At 37.9% G+C, this 18213-nt stretch overlaps 1 long non-coding RNA gene across 1 annotated transcript in view; it reads right to left on the reverse strand.

Annotated features, from left to right (window-relative positions):
- Window positions 1-2067: 2067 nt before the first annotated feature.
- LOC116492652 overlaps window positions 2068-18213 on the reverse strand; it is a 42774-nt gene continuing 26628 nt past the window's right edge. Inside the window, exons 2-4 of the long non-coding RNA XR_004253609.1 lie at window positions 6061-6170; window positions 4217-4439; window positions 2068-2558 (exon numbers count right to left, since the gene is read on the reverse strand). This is a non-coding gene — a long non-coding RNA (uncharacterized LOC116492652). The remainder of the gene's footprint in view (window positions 2559-4216; window positions 4440-6060; window positions 6171-18213) is intronic.

Raw genomic sequence — 18213 nt, forward strand, 5'->3', positions numbered from 1 at the left:
TCTATTCTATGTTGATAAGAGTCTAGACTAGACTAGGAGTAGTGCAGTTAGAAGAGACCTACAAATACCAAGTCCAGCTGCTTGACCACTTCAGGGCTAACAATATCCAGATTACACATGAAAAGTCTATTTGCCAGTGATGGACGTTGTTGGCCAGCATACTCCATGGACTGCAGTCAGCTTGCCCAGATTCTTCACTTCATTTGGCCCCACTGATGAAATGAGAGGTCCAACTGGCACTGCCAGGCACTGGATTTCCTGGCAGTTTTCACAAAGAAGCATTTTTTTCATGTCACTGAGCAGTGACCCCTCTCTCAGAATACAAATATGCTCCTACACAAGTGATCAACACAGCAAGGTCCTGTTTTGCCCTCTGGGAATGCAGAGCAGGAGGGATGCCACTGCCACATCCACCCAGCTCTCCTGTGGGCTGCTCCCCAGGTCAGAGAAGAAGCAGCAGGCAGCTGCACGAGCTCCTCACAAGCTACTGGCATTGGCAAGCTTCGTCCCATACTGCAGACTAGGGCTTGCTCACGGGCATTCTTGTACATGCAGTGGCAAATAATCATATGACACATCTGCAGAACAGCTGGCTACATGGCTGCCCAGGTGCTGACTGCAGATGTGGCCTTTCCTTCCACACATGCCCAGTTTCTGAATCCTGTGTGGGTAAAGGTTTCACTTATGCCTCATCTTTCTTGTAAAGGGCTGAGTCTCTTCCCGGATTTACCTCCATCCTCCACTCAGAAATTCATTCCACATGGATGGGACACCAGGGCAGGTGTGAGAGGGATTGCTCTTCCCACTGGAAGCAGAGGGACAAAGCATCCCACTACCTTCTGTGCTCCTGGGTTACTCCCCTAGCTGACTCAGGAACCTCAAGATAACTAAATCAGCAATAAGAACTAAAAAGAAAATGATGACAAATTGAATATTTTGATTGGCATTTTTTTTTTGAAATTACACCTGCTTATGTCTTTCTTTTCCACCTCCCTCTGATCATGCAAACAATCTCTGGTGATGCAAGAGGGAAAAAAGTGACAGCCAGGTTGTTCTGGGTTTCAGCAGCCTTTATATACAAATCGAAGTGTGCTTCTCCTAGTGACAAGTGATGGGATGACTGCTATTGCAGAAAGGGCCTGTACAGAAAAAATAGCTCTTAAATTGCTCAAATAGAGCAGCTGGAGCATGGAAACATGCAACTAATTTTGTCACTTAGTCTCCCAACTTCTGATGTAGGTACCTATCCCAAACTACCTGTCCAGAATTTATAGAGACGTTCTGTTAACAAATTTAATTCCATATCAGAATATACACTTGCCAGCACATCATCAAAACCTCCCTTGTATTAAACTGGTTGCTCAAAAGAACATGTGGTTACACAAATAATTCAAGAAAAATAACATACCAACATAAAGCAAAAATTAAAATAAACTTGCAGCATGGTCCTAAGTATTTTTTGGACATCAGCAATTCATGACTTGGAATATTTTAAACTACTAACTACCTCAGGTCTAAGTGTTTGTGTTCAGTGATTACTTACTTCAGGATAGACAAAGGTAATGAAATCTTATTAATATATCTCCAAAAGAGTTCAGAACAGAGAAATGTCTCTTGTCTTTGAACTTCTATATTCATAATGTATGGACTAGTAAATAGTTTAGTTATCAGTCTCCTATTGCTCAAGGTTTCAAACTAAGTACTATGCAGATCTAAGCAATTTATAATTATTATAATATTATGGCAGTTGCATATTTGGTGCACTTAAAAGTGTTTGTTTGTTTGTTTGTTTTTTCCTCTTTGTAAATGTCCTTTAACACCACAAATCCAACCCCAATTCATTCACTATAATTTCCCAAGTGAAGACCATTTTCATACCTAGTATGCACATAAAAATAAATAAAAAGACAATTATAAAATTATTCACGAATCTTTCCACAGTGAGAATGGTCTCTCAAAAAATCAGAGAACAGAGTTGCACATAAGGGCAAGAGACATAGAAGGATGAAATGATGTGAACCAAAACTATCGAATAGAGACTTGGTTCACAGTGTATTTTGACGCTGACTTTATTACAGACATGGCTGCATATTTCATTTCAAAAAATACACTGAATACAACAAGAGATCCCACCATTTTTTCTGTACATATCTTCCCTCTTCCTCACTTATGTGAATATATATATCCGCATCTGAAATATTTCCAAGGATGATTTATTCCCTCTACATTTCTTCATTAATACAGCATTACCACTCAGACACTTCGAAGTTTCCAAACTGGAACTGGAACATGGAGAAAAAGTCTTGTCACTGGAGCAACCCAACAGTCTGGGTGGCTTTGAGGACTACTTAGCACAGGTTAATTTGATTTTCCCTCTACTGACTGGGAAATTCACAAATAAACAGTAACATTAACAAATGATGGTGAGAGACCTGGCATTAGGCTGAGGTTTCTTATCATCAAGGGAAGCTGTGCTGGTTCCTCCACCAGGAGGGTTCCTGAGGATGCTCAGCTTGCTGTGGGCTTTTTTCATCTCAGCATATTCTGACTGGCAGCACCTTCAAAGTAAAGCACAAACAAATGGTTTTAATAAAATAATTTGAGATTAAATTATTTCTGAAACTGAAGAACATTATCAAGATGATCATACATGAAGGAGGATCTTATTGAAACTAATATGTGGTTAATAATACTGGTGAGGAGTAAGGCGAGACTTAGGAGAGTCTGGAACTGCACAATTAGGTAAAAACTTTTTTTTGAGCATTCTTATTCTGGTTGTGTTTTACACAAAGAACTCAAGAGCCTCCTAGGTGATGTGCCATGTTCCACTGGGTCAACACGTCAGGTCCTTGTGATCAGGGCAGTATTTCATAGTGTGCCCTAAGTATGAGTCAAGTATACTAACATTGCTCAAGTACAGCAATGCTTGATGACACTTCAGTTAAGAAAAACCTACTTATGGTGACTGAAGGCTCCAAAAAATTCAGGAGAGTGTAAAGAATGACAATTTGCAATTAGACAATTCACAATTATAAAAACACCCATAGTAAAAATATTTTGCCTGATCCAGTGATTTTTACACCTGAAGATATTATTAGAACCTTGATTTAGCCAGGCTCATTCTAAGAGAAATCACAGGCTATTTGGTGAACAAGGCTGGGAGTATCTGCATGTTGCTTTATAACAGGCAGAAGATTTCTTTTGTTGTTCTTTAAGAAGAAAAATGGCCTATTTGATGCTTTTCCTCCAAGCCATGCAGATATGTAGGAAGACAACAGGCCTGCCCACTGATCAGCATCCCATGTGGTTTCATTTACACCACAAGCCTGTGCTGCCGAAGCCTGGCAGGGCTGCGGGCAGATACTGAGAGCCCAACTGTTGCGCGGAGGGTGAGAGGCTGTGCCTGTGACATGCACTGCTTCTCAGCTGAATTTCTGGTGCCTGTGGGAGCCGATGTCACTGCACTGTCCTTTGCTATCACTTGTACCAGCCACAGAGCACCACACATAGCTCTTTGTCCTGGGAGGTGGCCAAACCAGCAAAGATGTAAAAGATTCAGGTGGCTTTCTTGCAGTGTGGGTCCTCTGGCCGCAGTAACTGATTGCCTCAAAAATAAACCATAGCACAGAGACATCGGACTTATTAGAATAATTTATAGCAGCATATATCCTGTCTATGGGAGAAAACAAACATTCGCGTAGTTCAAACTAATGAGGCAATCTAAGTCTCAGTGCATTTTATTTTCATTTGATGATTTCATTAAAAAGCTAATTTGCAAATAATTTAAAAATACGATTCATATATACATGCACACATACATCCCACATGGAGACACAAATCTCTTAGCGTTATCTCTGTGCACAGTGATGCTGACGCTATGTACCCGGTGTCATGTGCTCCTGGATTGATGGGGGTACAAATCTTTGCTCCTCTCTGCCGTCCCAGCCTGGCCAGCATGGCGGGGGGAGGCTGGCAGCACTCCCCAGGAATCATCCCATAGACCTCAGCAAGTTTTGATCCCCTGAGTTTAATGTAATGCCAGCTACATGCATGGACAATACAAATAGATTTTTGTTTTGTCGGCATTTTGGGGGTTTGGGGGTTCTCATATTGTAAAAGGCAGGTAGAATTACACCAAAAATCCTACCAGAAGATGCCCATGCCCTTTCTTGAAGGCAGCTCTTCCAACAGTTCCTCAGTATTTGCTGTTTCTCACCTGTACACTGAAACATGGTTCCCTCGGATCAGCGCTTCCCCCACTGGATGTCTCCTATACCACATCAGACTGACTTCCCACAAGCTGAAGTTTTTGATATTTCTTCAGACATTTTATGCTTTTGTAACTTTCAAGAAATGAGTCCTGCCATCAGCCAGTGCAGGCTTTTGCTGGCAGCACCACATGCATGACCAGAGTGATTATTTAAATACTCTCTCAGCACCTAGAAAATAGAACCATTCATTAATATCTTATGAGAAGAATTTTGGGTCAGGTTTTTTGCCTCTCGTAATGCATTTTAATGCATTTCTTATTGAGTCTTCCATTACATCCTGGAGAGGTAATTCATACTTTCTTTCTATTCAATATTTCCTTGCAAGGGAAGAACAAAAGCTGGAATTATCCACCTACTGCTAGATAATTCCTAGGAGATTTTTTTTCATTTATTACTAATAGATGTTGGATAGTGAATACTTTCCAGCAGACCATAAAGCATATTTATGAGAATACACATGCATATATGGGTCAAAAAGGAAATTATTTTTCCTTAAATAAAGGCAAGAAAAACAAACAAACAAACAAAAAAAATAAGCCTTTCTTTTAATGACTACAGATTGAAAATGTCAAACTTTGAGGCTATATATTTCCAACACAGATTGTGTGAAAGTTCCGTTACATATTGGGTAATGAATCATAATGTTCTGGGTTTTGTTTTTGTTTTTGCTTTTTTTGTCATGTAGAAGCAAAATCCAGAGAGGAAATATTTCCAACTGCTAGAAAGGTGGATTTCATATTCATGTGTAGCATATACCTATATAAAAAGTGTCTACGATGAAAAATATTTACTCACCGAGACATTCATCTACATATTCTGCAAAAATTGATTATGTCAGCTGGGAAATATTTAGTTACTAGGAAAAAGATGCAATTTTTCTTTCTCTGGATACATATAATGAATATAATTAAAATACCACTGTAATGTTAAGATACAAACAATACTATTTTTGTATTATGGTGTCTCTGTAAGAAGTTAACTTGTTTAAAGATTTAAACTATTATTTATTTATTTATTTATTTATTATGGATATTTATGCTTAGGAAAAAAAACCTCTATCTATATACTGTGCATTCCCGTAAATAAGTTTCCAACTATCTGTTCAGTTGTGTAGATGCATGGGTACATGTCATGTGCTTCCTTTGTATTTGGGAGTTAATTTTAAGTCATCAAGAATTTTAATAAATCTGTATCTCACTAATGCAAGGCTTAAAGTAGTACATTCTTAATATTTTTGTAACTATCTTCAAGAATAATGATAAAGTAAAAACTTCAGTTCCCGTAGCCTGATATTTTATGTTTTTCTTTTAATAACTTTTGGACTTCTTGAATATGAAAAAATCCTTCAGATTGTTTAACTATCACATATAATAAAAAGTAGCAGCTATGCACTTATCACAAAATGTGTATGAGAACATCCTCCTCATGCTTAGATGCTCACAGGAGATAGTGCTAGATATCTGCCATGAAGGAAGATATTGTTGTTCTGTAGCAAATCTGCAGCAGTTTTCAAACACACTGCAGTCAAACAGCAGAGAGGACGGCTGTACACAGTGAGAAAACGCTGCTAAGAAACTTTAGTCCCTCAGTCCCTTTACTGCAAGTACCCTGCTTTTATTCTTATTTACTTTATAGGTACCTTATAAATATTTAATTTTAACAGGACCCATGGAATAAAATGAACTTTTACTGCAAGATGACCGAGTGGTTACTTGGTTTAACTTTCAGGTACAATTAAAGTTTTTATTGCTGTGCTACCAGAAGAGCAAAGACACGGTAAAATACTCACGACGAGGAGGGTCAGCCAAGGGGAGACTTCCACAAGCACCAGCAGGGCTGTGCCTCACCCCACTGCACCACCCCGGTACTGCCAGCATAAGGAAAGGACACCATGTAGCACTGCGGAAAAATAGGAACACCGAGAAACTTTTTTTTTTTTTTTTTTTTTTTAATTTCAAGTCACACATTTGAACAATAGCAAAAAAGCAACGTTACAGTTGAAACAATAGAACTTCAACTTCCATGTAGTCTTTTTTGTTGTCAGCTTCAGAAGTTTCCAAAGCCTAACAACATTACTTCAAAAGCATTTGGTGTAAAAGTACACTAGATAGTGAAAGAACATCCTTTAAGAATATTTTCAAACACATAAAAACCCCCAGCAAGCTTACATCACTGACATTTTGACAAATGATGTACCAAAAAGGATCTGGTCACAGAAAGAAAGATGGTGGGGAGAGTGGCACTTTCTCTCCAGCTAATTGACAACTTGGGAAACAAACACATCAAAAGAAATACATTACGATATTACTCCAGTGAATAGTCTGTCAGAAAATGCAGCCTGTTTATTAGTTTGAAATCAGCATTCATTTTGATCTCTGGCAGGGCAGAGACATGGATTCGGGAAGCAGAAGAAATCTATCTGCAAGGCCTCGCAGCACAATGTGCTGAGGGAAACAATGAACGTGCTTCTGAAGGCCCATTAGACAGCAGTGAGAGAATCTGAAAAGGCAGCAATTTAAATATTTTTAGTGCTCTGCGGCTTCTTCCTTATTTAACAGCTTAGCTGGGCTGCATACATTAGAGTCAAGGGTTGGAAATAACTTCAGGTGGGGAAGTTGGAGAACAATATGTCAAAGGCGTCACTCAGCCACTTGGATGACTGGGTTCAGGATAGCATTGCTCAGCACAGAAGCTATCTCCGAAAGGTGGGTTTGGAGAAAAATATCCAGAAATCCAGCACTTGATGTCAACTTTTTTAGATGCAACCAAGTTGCACGGAGCTGTTTCCCTCACTGAAATAGCAGAGGCATCTGCTCTGGACCGATCCGGTTCAGGGCCTGGTTCAGTGATTGTATAAATCCCACTCACCTCTCTGGATTTTCCAAAATCACACACACACACAGTTAGATGCAATCCTATCACAAAACACTACAACCGTTGCATTTTTAACATTACTAGCCTCTGTAAATGCATTTATTGTTAGCAGTTTTATCGTCAGAACATCTACTGGCTCTGAAAGTCCTCCCACTCCACCCATTTTTAAAAATAAAATGAAGGAATTTAAAAATAAAATGGGAAAGAATGTAATAAATGTGACATGCCAGAACTTATTAGTGAAACGGATAAAGTATTATTATGAGATAGAAATAGGAAAAAATGAAAGAATATAATAAAACCCCTTTAAAGTGCAGAAAAGAGCAAAAAATGTGAGAATTTAAACTCATGCATGGCCTAACAACTTTATGACCCTTTCCAATGAAGTCAATAAGCAGATATTAAGACTTCCAGCATCAGATCAAATTCACTCCTAACATTTAATTCCATTAGCCACTGAGTTTTCAGACCCTTACTACTAGAGTGGTCTTTGGGGCAAATACAGGAAAAGGAGTGGAGGTGATTAAAAAACTTCTGTGATTTTTTTTTTTCTTAGGGGGGGAGGGGGGGTTGGTTGTCTGGCTTTTGTTTTCTGTTTTTGTTTGTTTGTTTGTTTGTTTTCCATATTTGTCCCTTTACAGTGCTGGATGATTTTGACATGGTGACTATTAGCTTCTACTTTGTCTCCCTGCTGCAGCCAGAGGCCTGGTAGAGAAGAAGCTCACCAGCTTGGAGGGTTGCTCAGCTGCCCCACAATACAGGCACACCTCAGTAGATGTAAATAACAATGCTAAATGCTAAAAAGTTTCATCTATTATTGTTGTATTTCTTACTTCACTGATCGCATCTTCTAAATAAGAACATGCAGAAAAACAAACAAACAAACAATTTTTTGATGCAATTTTCCTTTTTCTTTCTGCAAGTACCACCACAAACAGGGCTGATGAAACTGATGTGACATTACTGATCTCAGAAAACTTCCTTGTGACTGGATCCAGGCCCTTTAGTCAAGTTAAATAGTTTGGAAGTTAAGGGCAGTCTTCCTTGACTAGACATTTTTAAATGACTAGACGTTCTTAAATAATACAGAATAGGGGACCTTCTAGTGAAACTAAACCCAGGAAGAAACAGTAATTTCTTCAGAAGTAAATTTGATTTTTTATCCAAGCTACAGAGCTTATACAGAGAAAACACGTCACCAGACTGCTTCATGAGGACCCTTTGTGCTCCTGCTCCCTGCCTGACTTGCTACTGTGACGACATCTTCAGCCCATTTGGCAAATCGAGCCTATGCTGGCTGACAAAACAACTGCTCCTGGAGAAAGGCAGAATATTTATCACTTGGAGTGGAAAAGAACCACACGTGAAAAGCCCTTGACATGGCAGAAGAGCAGCACATGGTGTAAAGGCACTCTCCAGCCCCAACAGCAACAGACCCTGGGCAGTGGTGTGCTGGCAGAGGTGCCTGCATCTGGTTGTGGTTTTGCTCTTTTTGCATTTTTCTCACTTGACAAATGAGAAATGAGGCAGATGTGTACAACTGTGTCTTACAAGTAAGTGACCTTTTACTGTTTTACTTGTTTTTCTTGAACTTAACACAAAGACCTATTCTGTCTGTATTGAGAGAGCTTTTAAAAATTGCCTTCTACATGCAAGAACCTGAATCTGGTGTTGATTTTTTTTTTTTTTTTTTTTTTTTCCCACTTGCATTTCTTTCTATCACAAAAAAAAAGAAATCCAACATGAACCTATCACTGTTGAAGACAATAAAAGAACACAAAATGCACTGGTGGAAACATTAGTGCCAAGTTTCAAGTTAAAATCCACCTTATAGCTCTGTTAGAAATGCTATAAAATACACCTTGTTATAGGAAAGCTGGCATATTCCTTTGATGCCAGTAGTCTCTGTAGGTCACCAATGCAGTGAGTAGGTTTGATGGTTTTACCATGGGAGCTATGAGAAGCTGTAGGGAAAAGGCCATGCCTGTGGAGAAAAGAGCTCCTGTGTGGAAGTTTGAATGCTTTTCATGACCACTTTGGGCAGCTCCTGATACCAAAGGCACCTCCACCACAGCTGCCCAGTAGCCACCCCTTTGCCCTTCTAATCCTTCTCTGGACATTTTCCATCTTTTATTTCTGCCTAAAGATTGTACATTTCAAAACTAAAAATGACATATGGGGCGCTAAAGTTCCCTATGTACATTATAGGCTATGGTAATCACACAATTTACTACATTGTTAAAAATAAGACAATTGCATAGTGAGTTCTGGGCATTTCCTTTGCAGGCTCAGCTATTATGCATTTTATTTCGCTTTGCAGAGAATTTTGTTTGGTCTACTGCAGAAATATTATCATCAAATATTAATAGTTTTTCCCTATTCACAGTCATAACATGCTAAGTGTTTGACTGTTTTCCAACATTTTAATAAACTATTCTGAAAAGAAAGAATTATGAATTGTCTTATATGATGAAGCAAGATTACACTCAGAGTCAAAAATGAAGTTCCATTTCTGAAAAGCACAATAAAGTCTACATGATTGATGAAGAAATGTTAGGGCTCTTGATATACGAATGCAATTTGTCAATCATTTTTTTTTAAATACCAGAACACATCAGATATTCTTGTACCTTCCACACACAATTCAAAACCCACTTGAACTTCTGTGGGAGGCAATTAACAATAATGAAAGCTAACTTCAGTTTTTAGTACATTGTTTTTAAATGCCGCCCACATAAGTTCATGTAGATCTTGAACACTTTAGGTGAATAAAACTTCTGTTTCAAAAAAGAGATGGACAGAATCTACCCAATATTAGGAACTTTTGTTTGCCTTCACTGCAAATTCATAAACTTGCTCTTATAACAGAAACCGTGTTTGACTTCTAGAAGGCGAATATATGGGATACAGACTCATTTCATTTACAAAGATGACAGCACGGATGTGGAGGAAGTCAGCCTCCAGGTTCATCTCAAATTCTGAGGATCCAGAACTCACCTAGATTCCATGGGCTCTTTTCTTTTTTAACTGAACCCATCTAAATACAATCATCACAAGTAACTCTTCATTTGCAGTGTGTCTGAAGTTTAAACAGACCCAATTCCTCATAAATGTGCAGGTCCTTTTTTGAAATGCTTCTACCCAAAAGCTGACTCCAGAAAAAAAAAAAAAAAAAAAGGCAAATACTGTGTTAAAATGAAGACATTCTTTGTATAACATTTCAGTTCAAATTCATGAATCTTTAGTGTGGTTACTGCTGCTAGAACCCCACCAGTTCGAAAAAAGTAGATGGCCACAAAATATAAAGAATTATTGCTAACAAAGATGTGGTGCAGCACATTTAGATCTCTTGCCAACTACAGAAGTAATAATTAAAGTTTGAAGAACAGAATACAACAAATATAATGGTTCGCTTTGCATCTTAAATAGATAATGAAGTACTACATCTAGCATTTAATGCAGTCAGTACTATATAAATAACGGGTTACTGCAGTATTATTTAGTACACTAGTAAAACTAACAGATGACCAAATTATGCCTCTTTTACTCCCTGTGTCAGTTCCAGTGGGTGATATTCTCCCACTGCAGTTAACGGTACTACTCCCATTCATTAACAGTAAATTTTGGACCATTAGAGACAAACACAACTCTCCTTGAATCAGAGTAACTGACTGTGTGACTAGGGTAAGGTGCACAGGGAGGGGAAATGGTCGCTATCGCAGCCAGCAGTGAGGAGAGGCTGAGCGCTCATTTTAGCAGGCAGCCAAGGCTAAATTAAACAATCTCATACCTGGCTGCCATGCTTCTAGTCATGGAAAGACAATCCTCTTGACATAATTTAATTACACCTGTGAGGACATTATACCACAGCATAAGCAAGATATCTTGAGAACGCTGTGTCTTAGCTTATGACATTATCTGAGTCACTTTTGATGGGATTAATATTGTTTAAGTAAGCTGAAGAGAATTTCACTGTGCTAGATAGAATAGCAACAGAACAACAGGTCCAGAGGGTGAACAATGCTGTTAGAGACGAAAGCGGATAATTATGAAATGTAATTATACTTCGAGTTTCTCAGGGAAAAGGATAAGATCTGATAATAAACATTTTATCACGTTCTTGCTGTTAGGTAAAAAAGGGTATCTCAAGGAATTTAAAACAATGTGAAAGCAGTTTTAGCAGTAAGTGTTTGAGATGCTGAATCCTTGGATTAGACAGGTCATTTATATGTATGAAAAGATTATTTAATTCATGTGTCCAGTACCTGTACAAATAAAAGGTACTGCGAATATGTGTGCTTACATGTATGTGATGAGAATTTGGGACTCTGGAACTAATCACCCAGCTAGCAGGGAGCCTCGCTCCCTGTGGCACTGTCTTGTCTTCTCCCCTTTGCTTGGAGACAATCCTACCACTTCTGCAGCACCAGGTAAGGAGTGGCTCTAGCTTGTACATGAGATGCTGAATTTTCTTTAGCAGTCTGAACAAACATATATAAAAAACAAAAATAAAAATCAGAAGATAAGGGAATAGCGGTAAGGGCTCCTATTTACATGTATTCTGCTTACTTCCCTTTACCTTTGTACTGGAATGTGTGACACTGTTGTTTACATTGACATTGCCCAATATGGACTGAAATATTTTTTTTCTATCACAAATTGTGAAGAAGATAGTGGAATGGCAGTAGCTGTAAGTGCCAAAATAGCCAAGCCCGTCATTGGATAAAGCAGAAAATATTTTATTCCATCCTTATACTTCTAGTGAATTACACTTTTCACACTAAGCAAATCATACATGATATTAATGACCTTCTGCCCCTCTTCTTCTACATGCACAGTAAGTGTGAAATGTGTTTTGCTGAGGAGTCTGAAAATACTAAGAAGTTGTGAATAGGAAAATTTTTAAACAACTCCATTATTTGTATAATGTATTTTGAATTCCAAAAAAATGAAAAAAAAAAAAAAAAGAACTCTGCAATACTATTGCAAGATGTGGTTTCAACAAAACTAAAATTGTGCTATACTTGTGCAAAACTTTCTTTCTACCTTATGTTTATCCAATTTAGGACAGGTATTATGGAGCCAGAAATACAAATTCGCTGCAGAAACAGGTGTGCTACAAAATGCAAAAATCTGTAGCTGCTTTACCTGAGATCCCTTGCCTTTTGTCAGTTCAAATCAAGGTTTTCATATATAGTTTTGGCTATTTTAATTAATATTTTTAAAAATCATTTTACATAAATAGAAAAAAAATCCAACAGATCAAAATTTTCTTATCCAATCAGTGACAGATTAACAATATGCTTTGTGAGGCTAAGAGGGAGTGAGAAGAAGATACATCTAATGGTACATTTTTGTCATTTGGTGTCCCCCTCAACAATAAAATAAGCTGTCAAAATGTCAAGGTGTATTGACTTCACAATAAGCAAGGAAACAAAAATCTTGTGAAATAGCATGAGATGCTGTAATAGAAAACTTTGCTTTACTGTACATTTTTCAATATTTACTTAGATCAAATATCTAAAAATAAAAATGTCTGCCTTTCCCATTAAATTAGTCTCAGCCAGAATATGTTGTCAAATGCATACATTATATAAAACCAAGAGAAAAAGGTATTAAAAACAGCAGAATATAAATAAATCAAAAAATAGAAAGCAAACGAGTATCTTGCTTTCAAAAAAGAGATTTGCTTTCATATACATAAATACAAATGACTCTTTCATCCTGGCATGTATATCATTAATTAGATGCATATGCACAGGGTTTTCAAAAACTACAGGGGAGCTGTCAATATAGTTTGCAATATATATCTGAACACTAAATGTAGCTATTTCTTCTGTAGAACAACGTAGAAGTTTGCTTACAACAATATTGGCATAAATTTCTTTTTAACATGAAAAGCAATAAATTCTGTGTTATTGCCCAAACAGACCATCTAGATGAGTTCGTTGTTGTTTGTACTGGAAATCCAGAGGTTTGTATTAATTAGGAAGTGGAAGGTGAGTGGAAAATGGAATTAATTTCCACATCAATACTAGAAATACAGAATATTTTTGGACATTCAGATTAACTTCTAATGTAAAGTGAAAAGAAAGAAAAAGTAGCAAACTGTTTCAGTAACAGTCACTGTGAAGATATTCTGGTTCACCTATGTTTAGACCAACAAATATTAAACCATTTAATCCTTTAACTATAATATGAGTGCTCTTCTAAACTTAAGTGCCATTCCACGTGTGCTGGACAATACTCTTAATCATGGCTAACAAAAGACCAAGTGTTGGTCTAAGAAACTATTTATTGAAAAATGCAGATTCAGGTCAACAGAACTATTTATAACTAATTCACAAGATTGCCTCATCTAAGGAAAAAAGTTTTATCAGACATCAAAGTGTTTTATTTTGTTTCAACATTTCAAAGCAAAATGGTTTCTATTTTTTACTTTCACTGTTTCATTTCAAAGTACTTCTTTTTAAAGAGTAAAACATAAAGACATTTTTTAAGATTTCTGTTTTGCTAGAAAAGCTAATGAAAATAGTTTAGATTAACATAAAACCAGCCACTAGCTGTCTGGGGTGTTTTTGGCTCACCTGCTAAATCAAACAGTAGTTGTGCTTATTACTTCATAACTTCACAGTTCAAATGTAACAAGGCACTATGAGAAACTATATCCCATCATTTGATAAATAAAATTCAGTCTGATAGTTTGTATCACATATATGAGGGTATGGACTTACACTTAAATGTTGAAAAAGTACTCCCTGTTCCTCAAAGTATACAGTTTAATTTTCTTTATTTTTAAGGAATCTCCTTTCCTTTATATATGTATATATATGTGTGAGTGTATATACATACACATGTATATTCTCTTTTTTAAGATTCTTTGACATATTTGCTGAGGAATGAGGCTACCTGTTTGTCAGAAAGGGATCTACTGCTTGACTCGCACAAAGCCATCAGCTTGATAACAGGAGAAACAACAGCTTCCCCTAGTTAGCACAAAAGAAACTCTACATCACATCATTTCTAAACATTCACCTTGAGTGTACAAACTCTATCATTCTTTTAAAGAAAAGGAAAAAAACACAACCTAAGAACACTCAGGGAACATACCAGATTTCAGTATCTATTTTTTCACTCAACAGAATCAAAACATTCAATCAATCAGTCATCCCCATTAAGATGATTTCATAAATGGTGTTATAAGAATGTACAAGGTACTACTAGCAACTTTTTTTTTTTTTTCTTCCATCCCAGTCATGATTTCATTGTGTGCAATTTGAAGAATTCACAAACAGCAGGGCAAGGTCTGGAAGAAGAAGGCACCTTGCCCACACTCTAGCTAGCCATCAAGAGAGAAGCTGCTTGGATAAAACCTTGGTCTTCAAAAGCTACATGCTTCAAAATTATAGCAAACATTTTGTTAGACAGATCTAGCATGCATTCTCATGATTTCTGCATAATAACAGATATAATCCCAAACCATCTTTAAAAAACTCAAAAAGTTAGCCCATTAGCATACACATTCTTTGAAAGAAGTCTGAAAACAAAACCACGCCCAAAGGATGTTCTTGTGTTCACTGTGCTGGATTAAGAACCAAGTGATCTTTTGTAATGAGCTCTACTTCCCATAGGCCAAGGGACAAAGTTCCTGCTTCCCAATGGTAGAGGAAAAATAATTAAAAAACAAACAAACAAATAAAAACTGAAGTCCTCTATTGTATTTACACTAAGGACAGCAAACAAGCCAACAGAGCTCTCTGGGAAGGACTTGTTTCCATAGTGCTACTAGCTTCTCAAAGCAACACAATAAATCCTGTAACAGATCATAATTGGATTTCCATAGCAGAATCTTCGCATTCTGATATTATTCTGATTCAATTTCTCAAGTCACTGGTACATATTTCTCGGAGGGTCTCACAAAGACCATTTTTCTTAACTGCCCTGGGACTCATCTGCGGACAGGAAGAGCGCTGGGTAACAAATGGCATGTTTACTGCACTGTAATATCAAAAGAAGGCTTATGCTGGTTTTCTTTAGCAATTTGTTTAATTTTATAGATCTGTGGATATACAAAATGAAATAAAACCTTTTTTTCCTTCTGCCTAATGCATAGTTATGATTTATGTTCTAAATAGCCCCCCTAAATGTTCAAAGACTCCATTACAGGAGCAACTGTTCAAACACATAAAAAATGACAGTCTTTGTTCCAAATAATTTATAATTTGAACAGAAAAAAAAAAAAAAAAAAAAAAAAAAAACTGTGAAAAATAGGAATTGTTTTCTCATTCCAGAAGTTGCAATAGCAGCTTCTGGTTCAGCAAAAGATGAAACTGTCTGTGCCAAGTACGGGACTGACAGCTCGATGAAGTGTTCCTCTTCTCCTTCTTACACTATTTCACTAATAGAAAACTGATTGCTGACACGTAATTGTGTGTTTGAGCCCAAGAGGGTAAAAGAATCCAGAAAGCAGCCAGCCTCCTGCTGCCCCATTACAGCACTGGGGTGGATGGGGCAGCCAGAGCTGGAGCTCATTGAAATCCAGCACTGCCCTCCCAAATCTGTCTCCAAAAAACAGAAGATATGAGACTGAGGCTGAAAAATATGTCAGTTGTATCCAATCCTCATCAATCCTCTGCAGACCAGAAGGGCTGCTGATGCACTTGGCATCAGGCACAGAAGTAAAGTTTTGCAGTACCGCCCTCACCAGCCCCGTTTTCGTAACAGGGTAGTCTGGTGGCGAATGCAGGTGGGGAGTTTAAAATCTGCTGCTGAGATGCAATTTCCCAGTCAACTCATGCTTTTCTATTTTGATTTAATGTAAAGGAATCGTTCCTTTCTGAATGAGAATCACCATCAGGCTTTTGCTTCTCCCAGCCCTCAGATGCATGCCACAGACTGCAGTGCTTCGCTCTGTGGTGTGATTTATAACAAGGCAGTGCATCAGTCAACGCTTCCCTGAGATTCACTGGAAGTATCTCAATACTGCCTTCAGCTATTTCCTTTAGTTTAAATATCCACCTTCCTTTATGGCTACTTTTTACTGATCTGAGGCAAGAACAGCAAGGCAGACCTGGTGACTGTGCTGCAGTGCCAGCCTTTGGCTGGTGAGTCAGGGAGCCAGAGCTTGGTGCACAAATTTGAGTTGGAGGATGATGGCCAAAAAGCATTAAGCACAGCAGATGAGTTTTGCAGGAGAGCAGGACAGTGTATCAGTTGATCTCCTACAAGGACTAGAATCCACTGGACTCAGCTGTCTTCCTGAACAGCAAAGCCTGAGCGTGGAAAGGTGACTGGGGCTCTTCAACCTCCAGGTAATGGAGCTGACTGCTTTGCCTGATCAGGTACACCTGTCCTTCCCCATGCAGAACAGCTAGCAGGTGAGAGAGCCCTGCACCTACCTGAAATGCACCTATCAAAGGGCATTTCTGGAAAACATGTGCCTTAACAACACAGTGTAAAAATTAGAGCAAACTTGGTGAGTGTGTGAAGTCAGGACCCCAAAGCTATGGGTATAGGAATGGTTTTTCTCTGCCTGCACCTGAGAGAGAACCTGGGCTGCACCAGAGGAGGTGTTCCACCAGCCTCCCCAGCAATACTGGACCAGGGGAGGTTTTTGGTGTTTTATGCCATGTGATACTGATAAACTCATTATAAAGCCACCAAAAAATTGAATAGGTTAGATCATATATGTGTGTGTACAAACGTGTGTGTTCATGTGTGTATGTAACTATCACAATTTGTCTCTCCTGAATGTTGTGAGAACTGAAATAATTTCACTGCTCACAACTTGAATTAAAAGTCTCTGTTTTTGCTGCTTTTCAGGATCCGTTTCTTTTTAAATTTTTTAGGGAAAAGTATAGCATCATTCCTGATATTTATGCCATTATGGACATTTCAAAAGTATATTTGAATTTGCTTGCTGAATTTTCTATGTGTCCTCAAATTATCAGCAAGCTTGTCATGCAGATCTAGAACATATACTGCACAGCACCCATTTAATGAGACCTCTGCTCTGGCAGTAAATCTCACTTCTTGTGCAGAACTCTGACAATTTTTTCCCTTTTCAATACCTACCCAGAAAAGCTGTTGATTCGGGTTTTCTTTTCTTCTGCAAAACTCAGGCCCCTCAACTTTTAAACTTCTCTCAAAGATACATACTGATACCATAAGTCATCCAGAAGTCTATTTGGATTTAGGAAATGAATTTTGCCTGGCCTGTCCTCAAATCCTGGCAATCCACATTAGGCTTACGGGGTATCTACTCTGTGGAAAGTACAGTATTATTCTTCCCACACAAGTTATTCATCTTGCAAAGGAAGTTGAAGGAAAAGGAAAGAAACCAAAATGGTTCAAACAAAGTGCCTTTACAGCCACGGCCCCTCAACAACTTATTCCTACAACTAAAAAATAATAAATAAATAAATAAAATATTTTAATAATCATGCAGAAAAATGTTTCCTTGATTACTGGACTCTTTATGTATCTAAGAGTCATATTATGTTAGCATACAGATGTACATATTTGCAAAGGAAATGGCAAATTTCTAATCAGGATTCACCTGCTGCCAGACTCAGCGTAAGAATATACCAGTGACTGTCAACAAAATGTCAAATGAAATTATGCAATGTGCAAAGTAAATGTAGGAAAAGATCATTTGGGAGACGTTTCTAATCATGTTAAATACACATAGCAACACTAAAAGCCTGAATTTCAAAGGCATAGAGGTGCCTAATGAGATTTTTAAAAATGCCTTTTTAGCACTACTGAAACATCGCAGGAAGTGCCTCACTGCACCTACGCACCTTTGAAATTATTGTTTTATGTTTCTATCTTCAAATCTAAAAATACCTTTTTTGAAGTTGCAGAATGAACCAAGAAGGCTCCAAGGAGCAGTGTCGTCTCTGTGTACTTGAGATTGAAAGAGCATTTAAAGGAGCTATCCTTTGACTTCAGCAGGACTTTATCAGACCAGGCCTGAAAAGGGGCAGAAGTGGTATTTCCACAGATCCATCTCTGGCCTCACTTTATTCTGGTTCCTGGAGAGCACATTTTTGGAGCTGTATGTTTG

Source organism: Aythya fuligula, chromosome 9, assembly GCF_009819795.1.
Source record: "Aythya fuligula isolate bAytFul2 chromosome 9, bAytFul2.pri, whole genome shotgun sequence".
Classification (NCBI taxonomy): Eukaryota; Metazoa; Chordata; class Aves; order Anseriformes; family Anatidae; genus Aythya; species Aythya fuligula.